Source organism: Pongo pygmaeus, chromosome X (genome assembly GCF_028885625.2).
Source record: "Pongo pygmaeus isolate AG05252 chromosome X, NHGRI_mPonPyg2-v2.0_pri, whole genome shotgun sequence".
In the NCBI taxonomy this organism is placed as follows: domain Eukaryota; kingdom Metazoa; phylum Chordata; class Mammalia; order Primates; family Hominidae; genus Pongo; species Pongo pygmaeus.
Window position 1 is genome coordinate 111,581,638 of NC_072396.2, and position 15,115 is coordinate 111,596,752.

At 49.0% G+C, this 15,115-nt stretch overlaps 1 protein-coding gene across 1 annotated transcript in view; it reads left to right on the forward strand.

The window, feature by feature from the left end:
• The first annotated feature begins 3,413 nt into the window (after positions 1-3,413).
• The window catches only part of FRMPD3 (FERM and PDZ domain containing 3), a 160,276-nt gene continuing 148,574 nt past the window's right edge, over positions 3,414-15,115 (forward strand). The window contains exon 1 of the mRNA XM_054473142.2: positions 3,414-3,788. The gene's annotated coding sequence lies outside the window, so the exon portion shown is untranslated. The remainder of the gene's footprint in view (positions 3,789-15,115) is intronic.

Sequence of the window (15,115 nt, forward strand, 5' to 3'; positions counted from 1 at the left end):
TGTAAAATAAGAATAATGATGTTACCTGGTAAGAGGGTTGTGGTGATCCTGAAATGAGTTAATACATGTAATGCTCTCAGGGCTGGCTGGAGGTCCTACCAGCAGAGTTGAACTAATTGTACCCCTGAGATGAAGAACTGCTGTCCTTTTCCTAGGAGTGGTAGCAGCATGCCTAGCTCACAGTTAAGTGTCGGATCAATAAATGGTAGTCAGTATTACTATTATTACTAGAGGCCAGGATACTCTCTGTCTTTTTATCCCTGGATTCTCAGTCAATGGCGAGTTGGTTGCCTGGTTATTAAGTGCTGATTTCAGAGCAAAGTGCTAGTGAAGCCAGGCTGCCTCCATTCACTCTCAGTATGCAGGGAAGAAAAACAGTCACTTATTATGTTCATCTCAATGTATTGGTTTCAATAGGAAATAGACTTCTGGCTGGAACGTCTTCATTTGTCATCCAATTGTCCTCAGATTTAAAGAGATTTAAAGAGAACTCTTGCCCCAGGGGCCCTCACCAAATTTCAGTGCAACTGGATCCAGGGTCTCCCTTTTGAAAGTGTTTATTTTGCTGCATTTTGGTACAGGGTTAAGAACACTGAAGAATCTTCACCATGCTCTCTCTGTACCCCATCTCCATCATTTCCATTGGACATGGGAAGTACACACAACTTGTCAAACAACAAAAATAAGAACAAGAAAATCCCAGCTACATGATTTTCTGGGGTGAGAGTTCTCTCTCCTTGGAAGTGAAACAAGCTAGTGTTCATCAAGTCCTGAGAACTCACTTTAATCGAGAGCAAGAAACAATGCAAATGCTGCATCACTTCAGACTGGAATTAGGCAGAATATGAACAGAAAAAGGAGCCTTTAAATAGATGACTAGGAGGCAGATTGGTTTTGAGAAAGAATGACAGCTAACATTTACTGAGACCTTTTATATCTGTTATCTCATTCAACACTTCCAATAACTCCATAAGGTAGATTCTGCCATCATCTTCATTTCTCAGGTAAGGCTTAAAGAGGTTAAGTGAGCTACCTGAGATCACATCACTAGTAAGAAGCAGATTCTGAAAGCCATGCACCTAATCGCTATCCTAAACCAGACAGTGCCTCACTGGTCACCCAGGAGCCCTCAAATGTGCATTCGTCCAGTGACACAGTCCCTCTCAATACTCTTTCCTGCTTCACCACCCCTTCTTTATTTTGTTTACCACACAGCAGCTTGAATGAGCCTGAGCATATGCTTTGAGTGAGCCCAGAAAGCAGCAGAAGAGGGCTAATCAGATTCGTGAGAGGCATTTATTTTAGTTCTTAACCCATGAGCTTTATTGTAATAACTGATACAAACCAATTTGTTGGGACCTGTGTTATTAATATTAATAAAAACTGAACTAGGTGAGGCTCAGGAGACCCTGGAGGGGATCCCACCTCCTGAGACACCACCCCAAGAAAATCTGCCAGTGACAGTCTGGCTGGAAATATTATTATTCATACTGGACAGCTGGTTCCTGGCTCCCTCTCCAGTCCCTGGAGATGGGAGGCCAATTCTTCCCTGCTTCTCTTCATCTCTTTCCTTCAGAAGGATTAGAAATAAAGTCTGAGTCACTTTTCTGGCTAGCCTTTTTTTTTTTTTTTTTTTTTTTTGCACTGGCTCAGTGTGTCTGTGGCCCCACATGTGATTGACTCCATGTGTGTCCCTTTGTGTATGCTGTGTTCCTCAGAGCATCTTCTCAGGTTGGGCTCTGCCTGTGCATTTGCAGGGAATGTTGTGTGTTTCTCTCCCTGCATGTCTTCACTTTCACTTGTCATCCGCTTTTAATAATTCCATCAGCTTGGTTTACCAGCTTAGGCTACTCCCATCCAGATGCAGGGAATTTCCATCCTTTTTTCAAGGTGGGAAGTGCCAGGAAGAAAGCAAAAAGTGCTCAGTGGACGGATGGCCAAATCTGCTAGTCAGCTACTCCACTGCTGAGCCCAGCTGTGGGAAGCCACGGAGCCCTCTGCCCGGAGCTCTCCTCTGTATCCTGGAAATTCCGTGCAGCCTAGGAGAACAGCCCTTGTCCCACAATTGCCCCTCAGTAGCCCTCCAGCCTCTTCTGAAGCTTTAACCAAGTGCTTGAAAAGAACCGAAAGTGAGGAAATATTCCAACTAGAATGGATCCCTTTGTGCCAACAGCCTCTTTTGGAGTTCAGGAACACAGAGGAAATCGAGGAGGGCTCACTTTTCACCTTAGAACTCACAAGGCCCAAATGTGCCAATGTTTAACTGTCTCTCCGAGGTGCTTCTGACACTCGGAAATTCACCATGTATTTGGCATCACCAGGAACTCCTCAACTCCACTGCTTCCTCCTGCTTCTCTCTTCCCTGGCCTTAACTTCACCACCCAGACCCACTGTCCAGCTTCCCAGTCTCTCTGGGTCCCCACTGAGGCTGCCCTTTTGGGGGAAGCAAGAGTGGCCTTTTTTCTTCGCCCTCAAAACTCCTCTGAAGGGGTCTGGAGCCCGCTGGGAGACCAAGAGCTTCTCTTGAATCTCGGCTGCTGCATGTTTAGTATTCACAGCATGTCTCTAAAAAATGTCCTGAGATCATTCATCAGGCACTGTGCTGTGTGCCTAGCTGCTCTCCTTCCGGGTGTGTGTGTGTGGCCAGGACCCTCACTCCATCTGCTGGTGAACACACATGCACACACACCTTAACCTTCTTCCCTTTTCACCAAACCAATCGCATGTTCTAAGCAGACCTTTGCCAGCTGGCAGATCGCTCCCTTACTGAGGTGGGCTCCTGACGTTGGGCCTGGGCTCGAAGCCGCTCACACTCCAGTGCTGGGGCGAGGCGCTGAGAGCAGGAGCCCGAGCCGAAACTCAAGGTGCGTGTGGACGTTTGCGATGGTGACCAGGAGGGGAGCTGCAGGGAGGGCATCCCCAGCAGAAGGCGAGCAAACAAGGGGCGAGAAGCAAGGTCAGGGGCCAGGGAACGGAGTCTCCGAAGCAAGCGTTCCTGCTGCCCCTTCTCTGCAGTTCACTCCCCGCCCCCCTTTCCCGGGTTCACTTTGGAAATTGGCTTGCCCTCTCGGCAGCCAGCAGTTCCCGGCAGAGTACGGCCGGAACGGTCAGATTCAAGAAGTGAGGCAGCGCCAGGCTGGGTGGCTGGGTTGCTGGGTTGTTCTTGGGAGATTCTTTCCCCAATTGTCAATTTTTTGCTTATTTTTAGTAGTGACCCGAGCCAGGAACTGCGCCTTTAAGCCGCTTTCCCATTCGGGGAAATCGACGCCAGCACTCGAGGGTCGGGAGGCGCCGGAGAGGCCCCTCATTCTGTACTCCCCTCTTTCCTCCCCCTCCCCCTCCCCCTCCCCCCGCCCCTTCTCCCCTCCCCTCCTCGGCCGTCCGGCCGCCTCGCAGCCATCCGTCACCTCGCAGCCTGCCGCACTCCTGGAGCGAGAGAGCGACGAGCGAGCCACGGCGATGGTGCCGCCTGCGGCGCAGCCATGAAGCCCGCCCGAGGAGCCCGCGCGCGCTGCTGTCATCCTGCCCGCAGCCCGCCGCCTGCGCGCCAGCTCCCCGCGTCCCGGGCCAGCTGCTGCCGCCCTGCCAACCTCTGCCCGCCCCGCCGCCCGGCGCCACTGAGCCCCAAGCCCATGCCGGGCTCGGGGACACGGGCGCCCTAGTCCCGCCGCCGCCGCCGCCGCCGCCGCCGCTGCGCCGCCGCTGCCGCGCCGCTGAGGAGGCGGAGGAGGAGGAGGAGGAGGAAGAGGAGGAAGAGGAGGAGGAGGAGGAAGAGGAGGGGGAGGAAGGTAAGAGGCGCGCTGCCTTCAGGGGGGCGCGCCCGCTGTCTCAGCCCAACCGGGGGTGGGTCGCGGCGGGAGCGTTCCGCCGCGGGCCGGCTGGGGGGCGACTGGCGCTTGGGCGCCCCCGGGAGCCGGGGGCAGGGCAGGGGGCGCCGAGCGTCTGGCCGCCCGGAGTTTGGGCGGGCGGGGTAACGGCCCGTTGCGTGCCCACTGCCCCGGCGAGTCTCTGGCTTGGCGGGCTCGTTCGGCCGCCGCGGGTGCGGGGTGAGGAGCCGAGCGCAGGGGAGTGCGGCGCGTTCATTATGGAGCCTTTGTGTGCGCGCCTGGGCTGTGGGCACAGTTGGGAGAGCTGGCGAAACGCGGGGCCTGGCTGCTGGGAGGTGGCCACTTAGCCGGGGTGCCCGGCGAAGCCCGAGCCCAGGGGCTGCCAGAAACAGCTGTCTGAAGCATGTGCGTGGTTCCCGGGGCCATGTTCACAAGCGGACACGGAGGCGCACACACACGCACACACAGCCGCACAACATACCCGGCGCTCAGCCACACAGTCAGCCCCATGCAAAGACCACACACACACACACACACACACACACACACACACACACACAGAGAGAGAGAGAGAGAGAGAGAGAGAGAGAGAGAGAGAGCTACACTTGCCCCCTCCCACCAAGATGCTAATAAAGCTCAAACACATATACAGATATATGCACCTCCCCCCAGCGCTGCTAAAACATGCACACACATACACACTCCTCTACTCCCCAGCCTAGTGCTTTGGAGGTTGGAGAGTGTGTATGTGACTGTGTGTGTGTTTTCTCAGAGTGGTCTTGAGAAACTACATGACAACTGCACATTACTGCAGATCCAGTACCTGCTGCTTCCCCCCAGTACACACCCAGCAACCCCCCATCACACGCAGCTACTGTAGACACCTCCACCAGAGCCCTTAAGAACCCCATTCTGGCAAAAAGCGTGCCCAACTCTGGTAGTCATACCCTCCACGCTCGAGCTGCTGGGTTTCCTGCACACACACACCACACCCCCATACACACACACTGAAACCACTGCAGGGGCAAATGTTTGACACCTTCCCCCAGAAGCAGGTGGCACCTCCACCCTTGCAGCTGCAACTAAAGAGCCCCAGATCACAGCAAACGCCGAATTCTGCTAGACCTGCCCCCTCTCCTTGGCATCTTGGTCCAGGTGCAAAACCCTGGAGTCCAGCGGGTGGTCTCAGCATCCTGCAGCTCTTACGGAGGGCGGGGCAGTCTCTGGACTCCTGCCTTCGGAGAAACTGCTATAAGCGCAAGGCTCCCTTGGGGGCGCCCTTCTCGAAGTGGAGGGTGGGGGATTCTATGCTGACTCAGAGCGAAGCACCAAGTGAGTTTTCCCAGCTGGAGACCGGGGTAAGTGGCGAACTCCACCTGGGCCTAGAGGACCCGGGATAGTGTGCCAGTTCAGCCACAGAGGCCCTCAGCTTGGAGGCCCTGCCCCTCCCTCGCCTTCCTTGCCCATGAAGCTCACTGCAGGAGAAGCAGGGGGAACCCAGCTGCCAGCTTCTTGGGAGCTAAGAGAGGCTTTTCGGGAAGCCTTTGCTGTTTCCACTGAGCAAAGGGATCTTGCTCTACCCGGGGAGACCTCAACAAGATTTGGCCGTGCCCAAGCAAACATGCCAGCGTCTACCCAATTTCATGGCTTGTTTTTTTGTTTGTTTGTTTTTGTTTTTCATGTGAGAGGACTAATTCAACCTTAGCAGCTTGTCATGAAGGCACCCCTGAGGTTAAATAAGGCATCATGTATTGTGGATGGGGGAAACAAGGTTGAGGGGAGCAAGGACTAGTGGGTTTCACTGTTTTAAGTAGAGATGCGGAGTTAGAATGTAGACCGTGGTGAAATCGTGACGGCGATGGCTTCGACGTCAGAGCCCCTTCCCTGCTCCTGCCCCTCCCGTCGGCTGCTCAGGGCTCCTCTGGGTCCTCTCCCCCGCCCCCTTGGATTATTTAGGTGGGGCTTTGCTCACTGCTCGGGCAAATTTGATGACAGAATCCCTGCCAGGCCAAGGTGTTAATAGCTGATAGAGGTTTACTGCTTACACCTCATAGGTAACATTTGCATTTTTAAAGGAGACAGAGGAGTGACTCTGTTGGTGGGGCTTTCAGGCACCTGTGGCAGGACCCAGGCAGGAGCAGTTTGTGGACAACGTCATCTGTCTACTCTACTGTCTATGCCTAGGCCAGAGTTATGGGTGATGTGTGTGTGGGAGTGAGGGTGTCAGAAGGTGAGATGTAATTATGGAGGGTTTTGAGGCCCACAAAGAGAAGGTTTCAATTGACTTGAGAGGCAATTGGGAGCCACTGCTGGATTCTGAGAAAGGAGGGAATAAGATATAAGCAGGAAAGAAACACCCATTGCTGCATGTGGAGAGAATATCCCCTATCTCTCGCTGGCACCCACCACCACAACTGCCTTGCAGTTGTGGGCTGAAGGCCACCAGGGAGAGGAGACTGGCCAGGGGAGGGTGGCAGCTGCCCCAGGCTTCTGGCCCTGAGGGTTTCCCAGATATGTGAGGCATTCTGCTGAGTGGCCAGACTATTGGCCTGAACTCAGTAAGTTCCCCCTCCAACATAAGCTCGTGATGCTGTTGGTGCTATGGCTTCTTTGGATAGTGCAACAGAGCCTCTGCCCCACTGGAGGAGAGGTCTGGGGACTTCTATGAGGCTGCGGGCTGCATTTGGAATGAGTCAGGGGACCCCTCCCTCTTGTAAGTGGTGCAGTCCGAGGGTCTTGAGAAGTGAGCTGTGTGGCCCAATTGGGGGATTTTGTGACCAACGACATCCTCTAGGAGCAGTAGTAGATTGAAAAAGTGCAACAAGAAAGCCCTGGGATTGCTGATGACAGCAGCAAGCTGGGAAACGCTTGCTGGAGATGGAGGTGGGGGTGGGTAACAGAGGAGTCTCGGGTGGGATGGGTAGAGGAGAGGAATTGCCCCACCGCAGTAATCCTTACTTCGGCCCTTGGAGGGAGCATGGGTGGATGCAGGACAACGGAAGCACTCTGTACCCACCCTCCCCCACTACGCATAAATGACTGGGCTCCGTGGCTAATGCCTGATAAGGCACTTGGAGGGGCAGCACCAATGCAACAGAGGAAAGATCCCTGTTTTTTTGGCACCTCCAGGCTAACTGAAGCCATAAGACACATACATACACACACACACACACACACACACACACAAATACACACACACATATCACACACAAGACACACACCCCTCAGGCACACCCTCACACCCCAACACATACCTGGGGCAAATTGTGGAAAGAGAGGCTCATGCAGACAAGCTTGGTTTTGGGGGGTTCGTGCCTTCACATATAGGCCCTAGCAATCATTGCTAGGGGGAGTAGAATTGATACCTATTGATACTAGATGAAGACCCTTAGCTTTGACAGGCCCCCTGGGAGGAAGCACACTCAAGTCAGCTTCTGTTTGTGGGGCAGCCTTAAGGCCGTTAGCATTCCCAGCAGAAAACTCTGTTCTGGCTCTTCTCTCAAGGACTTCTATTTTCCTTTTTACCATAAATGCAGAAACAAAAACATTCTCTTGCGTTATTGGCAGCCAAAATGAAGGACTCTCAAAATGGGGTGGACCTTATTGTCTGCTGAGAAATCCTGGGGCTAGGGGCAAAGGGGTAGGGTAGGGAGCAAACCCAGAGAAACATGCCATTTTCCCTCCTTTCCTACCCTCAGCTGAGCTGCCGAAGGCAAGGACAGTGATCTTGGGGTTCTGTATTATTTCCCACCCATGACAGGCAGAGCCCCCTTTTCTGAGACCTGAGGCACCATCCTTAGAACATTAACAGCCTGCGGCACACTAGTGCCCGATCCCTGGTAGTCAGAAAATGAGCCTGGAAATGGGAATATGTGTATAACATGGGGGCGGGGGAAGGAGAGAGAGGGAAAGAGGTGCTACTTGTGTATCTGTAGGAGCAGGTGTGTCTGTTTCTGTGTGTTTGTGTTAAGGAACATGAGAATGAGCAGGTGTGTGCACTCTTGCAGCTTTCTCAGCACGCGTGCCATAGCCAGTGCTTTTGCTCTGTGCCTCAAATTCGCTTTGCCATTAGCCACACTACTAGCCACCCGCAGCTTTTGAAAGAACTCTCTGCTAGGTTCTAATATCTGGGTCTCCTTCCAGCCAAGTGACCCCTCCTTTTTTCTCTTTTATTGCTAATTCTTCTTACTACCCCTCAAATCTGGGTGTTCTCCAGCTCCTCTTGCTTTCCACTTTCTTTATTGACAAGGACACACAGGCATGCATGGCTTCCCTTCTCACCTCTTTATCAACCATTCCCATTTCTCTAGCCCAAACTTAACCCCACTCCTGAGGTTCAGTCCTATATTTCCAGCTGCTTGCTAAACAATTCCTCTTGGATAGCTTGCTCTCAGACTCAGTATTCACAAACTCATCTCATTATTTCTCAGAGATGACTCACTCTTCTCACCTTTCTTTTACCATAAGGCTTCTAGTCTCCCAGACTAGAAACCTCAAAGCCATCTCTGACTCTTCCCCTATACCCCAGTCCACCCTGACTCCTGCCACCACCTCACAGCCACACTGCACTAGTCTCCTTCCTTTCCAGTCCATAATACACACAGCTGCTAGATTAATGTTCTGGAATATCCTTTATTCATAATGCTTCTGATCATCATCCTTGGAGGGTGATACCTGATGGCCTGCAGGATAAATTTCAGCCTCCTTAGCCTGGCATTCAAAGTTCTCCTTGTGTGGACCTAACCCTGTATATTCTTCCAACCCTATTTCTCATGCTTGGTCCACATCACTGATTCTCAAATTTTAATGTGTCTTAAAATTGCTTGAGAGAACTTGTTATAATGCAGATTCCTGGGTCCCACCTCCTGAGCTTCTGATTCAGTAGGTCTGGAAGCTGGAGTCCAGGAATATGCATTTTAACAAGCTCCCCAAGTGATTTTGATATACTTGATCTACTTGTGAAACAAAGCCCTACATGGACCCTTCTACTCCAGGCAAGTTTCTTACCCCAGGATCTCCTAAACATGCCTTGTACATTTTTTTTGCCTCCATGTTTTTGTTCATTCCATTTCACTCACCAGGAATGCCCTTTCCTCTCTGCCTATGCTTCTCTCCTATTCAGTATCACTATACCTATCCTTCAGCTCTACATTCAAATTCACCTCCTCTGTGAAATCTTCTCTGATCATTTTAGACTAAAGTGATCTGTCTCTCCTCTGAACTCCTCCATCTCTAAAATACATTTGGGGCTGGGTGTGGTGGCTCAGGCCTGTAATCCTAACACTTTGGGAGGCTGAGGTGGGAAGATGGCTTGAGCCCAGGAGTTTGAAACCAGCCCTTGCAACATAGTGAGACCCTATTTCTACAAAAAACTAAAACATTAGCCGGATATGGTGGTGCATACCTGTTATCTCAGCTGCTTGGGACTACAGAGAGGCTGAGGCGGGAGGATGGCTTGAACATGGGAGGTCGAGACTGCAGTGAGCTGTGGTCGCACCAATGCACTCCAGCCTGGGTGACAGAGTGAGACCGTCTCTAAATAAATAAGTAAATAAAAATACATTTGGCAAGTACACCTTTTTCTTTTTATTTTTTTAAATCCCCATAGCATATGTGCCTAATACATAGTAGGTGCTCAATAGGCATATGTTGAGTTGGACCAAATACTTGTTGATTCATATTAGACAGGAATTTTATCGCTTCTCCCCCTGCACATTAGTTCACAAAACATTTATTGAGCACCAATTATGTACAAGGCACTGTGCTAGTTGCTGTGGATAATACAAAAGATGAAGGAGGCTTCCTGTCCTTCTCCTTCTCAGTCATCTTTGAATTTACAGTGCCTAGTGCATAGAAGAGATACTTAATAAATATTTGTTGACTGCTCAAATGAATGACTTCATGAATAAGTGAAGGGATGAAGTTCAGACTGGAAAAAATGTGAGCAAGTACGTAGGGTGGCTGTGTCATAGAGAAATAGGGCAGGAATGGAAGATAAGGTTAGGAAGATAGAGTGGGTATAGTGGATGACTATTATTATTATTATTATTATTATTATTATTTTTAGAGACAGGGTCTCACTCCATTGCCCAGATGAGTGCAGTGGCATGATCATGGCTCACTGTAGCCTCAAACTCCTGGGCTCAAGTGATCCTCCCACCTTAGCCTCTCGAGTAGCTAGCTAATTTTTAGTGTTTTGTAGAGACAGGGTCTTGTTGTGTTGCCTAACCTGGTCTCCAATTCCTGGGCTCAAGCAATCCTCCCACTTCAGCCTCCCAAAGCACTGGGATGACAGGCATGAGCCACTGTGCCCAGCCTGTCTTTATTTTTTCTTATAAATATTTTCTACCTCAAAAAATTTAGAGAAAATAGTCTAGTAACCTCCACATACTCATTATCCACATTAACTAGTTATCAGGACTTTGCCATATTTGCTTCACCTATCATGCCAAACATCGATCACATCATTTTATTCCTAATATTTCTCTATGCGTCTCTTAAAAACTGGACATTTTCTAACGTAACTACAGAACTGCTAATACACCTAACAAAAGTAACAATAATGCCTTTGTATTATCCATTACCCTGTCCATAATCACATGCCCTCAATTGTCTCAAAACATGTTTTACACTTGGCTTGTTTGACAGACGTTCCAAAAAAGTTCCACACATGACATTTGGTTGTTATGTCTCTAAAGGCCCTTTCAACAGCCCTCTCTCTTTGACTTGTCACAGAAATCAGGTTGTTTGCTCTGCACAATTCCCACATTCTGGTTTGTCCTCTTATTGTCAGTTAGCTTGTTCACCTATCCCCTACATTTTCTATAAATGGAAGTTAGCTCTGGGCTTGATTAGATTCAAGCTCATTTTTCTTTTATTCTCACTTTGGCATAATGATTAAAACAAGATCATTCTGAAGGCAAGAAGACCAGTTAGCAGGTTGTTACCATAGCTGGTTGGGGACAGAAAGAAGATGGGTGAATGTATTTGGAGGTAGAGGAAACCTGATTTACCTACCAATTGAATGCTTGGGGTGAGGAAGAAGGAAGAGTCAAAGATGATTCTAAGGCTTTGAGCCTGCATAACCAAGAGGGTGCCAACGTCATCCTATGCGAAGGATGAGTTTTTAATGAGAGCAGCAGGTATCATGGTTACATTAAAGGAGGAACTTTCTCACAGTAAGAGGCCATCTGCTCTGTTTTTTTTTTCCATAAAATACTATCTTTCCCAGAAAAAAATTTGATTCGTGGTATAGCTAAACATTTGCTAATGTTTGGAAAACATTTGGAAAGGGACTCCTTATTTTTTGTTAACTGCAAATAGTTAAATTTCTAGCCCCAGGTCCTTGAGAGGGAGGATAGTATATACAATTCTGGATAGAGAGAAGGTAATGCTGATATCTCCCTTGCAGATGAGCCTACTGTCCCATATCATCATGGGTTTCTGAGTCATCAGGCTTGGGTAGGGGAGTGTAGGATGCCAGAACCTGAGATTTCTCTAGACACAGCCAATGAGCATAGCTCAAGATCCATGTCTTTCCTTGATATTGCCTGAAGTCTCTATCCCACACCCACTCTTCCACCCAATATGAAGGCTGTGTGGACCCTCAGTGGACCATGGCAACAGTGTTCTTGCCAAGGTCAAAAATTGCCTAAAAGCCCTGGGATATTCACTGAACTCTGACAAAGCCCCAAGATTATTTCGACACCTCAGTAGGAACTTGCTTAAGTCGTTGAATTGGATTAGGTGAGAACTACTCTCAGCTCCATCCCATCATACCCTCCTTCATAAAGGCTCTTCTCTCTGTTCCTTCCCCTAGCTCATCTTTCTTCTTGCTTTTTCTTCTGCTCCCCCCTCCCTGCTCTTTCTCTTCCAGCGTACATTTATTCTCTCAAGTTAATCAAACACTGGCCCCTACAGCCCCTTGTGTCTCAGATTGATCACTTAAGCAGCATTATTGATTGCCTAGAAAACCTTAGGAGGTGAGAGTGTTCTGAAAGCTAGGATCTGACAGCTGATTGGCTGCCTATGTCTCACTCGGCAGCCTCAGCTCCTCTGCCGTCTGGAACATCTTTTGAGAAAGGTGAGGGAATGAACAGGGGAGATCCTTAGAGGGCTTCACTTATCTCATCCTTCCTTCATACTGGAGTTAAGGCATGGGAACAGAAGTCTATTGACCACTCCAGGATCTAGCCCTGTACTAATGTTGTGGTGAGAAGGGGAAAGCAAAGGCCCTGCTCTCTGGAAATCCGTAATTTAACAGAAAAATAATACTCATTCATATGAAGTAACTAAGAATAATACAAGATGGAAAACAATTATGTGCCACATTTTTTTGCTCTAAACAGTAAGCACTGTAGGGGTTCAAAGCACAGAGAAAATGAGAGTGTGAGCTGGAACGAGGGGAGAAGGCTTCCCAGAAGAGGTTGAAACTGCGTTATGTTTTGAGTAACATGTGAGATTGAGATTGTTGACTAGAAAAAGAACAGGCTTCTGAGGGGGAGGCACAGCATAGGGAAAAGGCTGGAGGTGAAAATGGTCAGGTTGTTATCAAGAAAGGGTCAGAAAGAAGTCTGACTAGAGGAGAGGGTGTATATGTAAGCACAGTGGGGAAAAAATTATTGACTGGGTATGGGACTCCCAGATTTGAAGAGTCTTTGATGTCAGAAGAAGTTTGGACTTGGGGAAACCTTGGGGGCTGTCGGACAATTATGCATAGTGATTTAGGATGGTTAGCTATGCAGTTGGAAGCAGAATTGATTGGAATAGGGAGAGACTTGAGACCTGCCTGTAAGATACTACAGCAATCTAAGTGAGAGATGATAAGGGTGGTGGCAGTGGGCATAGAGAGGAGGGTCAAATCCAAAAGGCTCTCAAGGCATCGGCATGGCTGATAAACCACCAAGTAGATTTTCTTGACTTGTTTTTGTTTTACTTGCTCCTTCCTCTTAGCCTCAATACTTACACTTTCTTTGCCTCATGCCCTTAGGACCTTAAGGTGTCAGAGTTTCTGGAGCTAAGATAACATTGGGCATTATAATCAGTTATCCATTCCAAGTAAAGTAGATGCGCACAGGGGCCTTCAGTACCATGACCTGAAAGAGTGAGCAATGAGGAATCTGGCTGCAGAATTCAGTTGAGATGATAGCCAAGCTGGGGTGCTGAGTATTACATCCCCCAACAGGGAGGCTGGAGGCAGGCGATGCCTGTGTCTGGTCTGTTTCAAGTCCCCCAAGGCTTCTGAGAGCTGGTAAGAGTGAGGAGACATCTTTCAACTTCCCTGGTATAATCAGTTTGAAAACTCTTCTGAGCACTTGGGAATCATCTCAGTGGAGGTCACACTTGTGCCAGAGTATGGCAAGAGCTACCACAGCACTTTGATGCCAGCTGGAGCCCTGTTGTTGCAGCTGGTATAAGGAAACTAAGTGAGGAGTCCACAGGTTGATGGGAGAGTCATGGCCAGGGCCTCTGCCTGCTAACTTGCCTCCCCCACCAACTTTCCCCTCCCCACCCAATCCACTGAATATCAGCCCTGGGTAGGTGTCTGGGCCAGGTCTGCCAGCCCTGGATTGGAGGGAAATAGAGAACTGCAGATAAAGGGATATTTGTGAGATTTTAGTTTCCTTTTACTTGTTCTTCTTGTGGGAGCATATGACGCCTTGTAAAGATGAATGAGTACAGTAGTTCTGCTCAGGCTGTGGGCTCCTAACTGCCAAGGGAGCTCTGCTCTGAGGGCAGGACCACCCAATCAAACAGGCTTCTCCTTGCTTCTGATCCAAACCCACTGGGAAAACAGAGGAACAGATGGCTAGATTGGTGTATGAACACACGTGTGTGTGCATGCGTGCATGCAAGCATACACACACACACACACACACACACACACACTGCATATTCTGTTAATCAGACGCCTCCAGCACTTCCCTGCTAAAGATTTCTGTTTTGATTTCTGTAAAGTCTTCTGATTGCAGATTTGAGGCAGGGGTGGTGGTTGGTGGCTAAGAAGTAGGCAGGTGTCCAGAGTGGAAAATGCTTATGCAGGTGAAGGATTGAGAAGAAAGAATGCAAGTCACTGACTAGGGTAGTTTGTATATTTACTACCCTTCTGATGGAAAAACCCATTTAAGGCAGAAAGAAGAGGGCATGATGGCAACAACTGGCTTAGGAGTCAACCAGGTAAGTGTCAAGATCTCTCAATTTGGAAATTCTGCTACAATCTGTACTCACTGTTTCTCTCCTAAGTTTTGTCATTGGTTTATACATTTCTTCCTTCAGTAATTGTTCTCTTTATCATCCCACTTCTAACCTAGACCCAAGCAAGTTGGTTTCAGAAACTGAAGTACCCAGAGGATTTTTTTTTTTTTTTTGACAGGGTCTCGGTCTGTTGCCTTGGCTGGAGTGCAGTGGCACTACCACGGCTCACTGCAACCTCTGCCTCCCGGGCTCAAGTAATCCTCCCACCTCAGCCTCCCAAGTAGCTGGGACTACAGGTCCATGCCACCACGCCCAGCTAATTTTGTTTATGTTTTGTAGATATGAGCTCTCACTATGTTGCCCAGGCTGGTCTTGAACTCCTGAGCTCAAGCGATCCTACCACCTGGGCCTCCCAAAGTGCTGGGATTATAGGCATTAGCTACCGTGCCCAGCCCCCAGAGGATGTTTTAAATAAATTTGCCTCCAATCCTGTATCAATACGGCCAGGAATCTGGATCTCGCTTTTGTGGACTGGGGTTCTGAAAACCAGCCCACTCACAGGGCTGACGAGGGTCCTGTGTGCTGCACTGGCTCTGTTGCCACCATCAGTAAAATTGCAGAGAATGCAGATATGATTAATAAAGTGAGTGTTGTTCCATATTCATCTCATCACCTACAGTCGAGCTGTAATCTTTCTAATATGTAGAGAAATCACTCACTGACAGAGGAAAAAGAGGGGGTTCTTTAAACAGACCCACTAGTCCACTGCTGCTACACAGTTTAGTGTCTGTCACTTGCAAAGTCCAAATCAGCATTGGCTGTTGGGTCTGCTTTCTTTTCTTCCCCCGACCCGCTTTAGAGATTTCCACACTTAGTCTAAATATAGCTTGTCCTGCTTTGGAATTCTAGGTGATTGCTGGAAATGATAAAGTCTGGCCTTTAACTGGAGCTCCAGTTGCATTTCATTATTACCTTTAAGGACATTTTCTCTTTGGAGTTTACCATCATTTTAAATTCATCACATCTAGAAGCAAACTCAGGATCTCCTCTCCAACCTTACCCTCCACGCTGAAAGCTCCTGCCCCTCTTCAGCA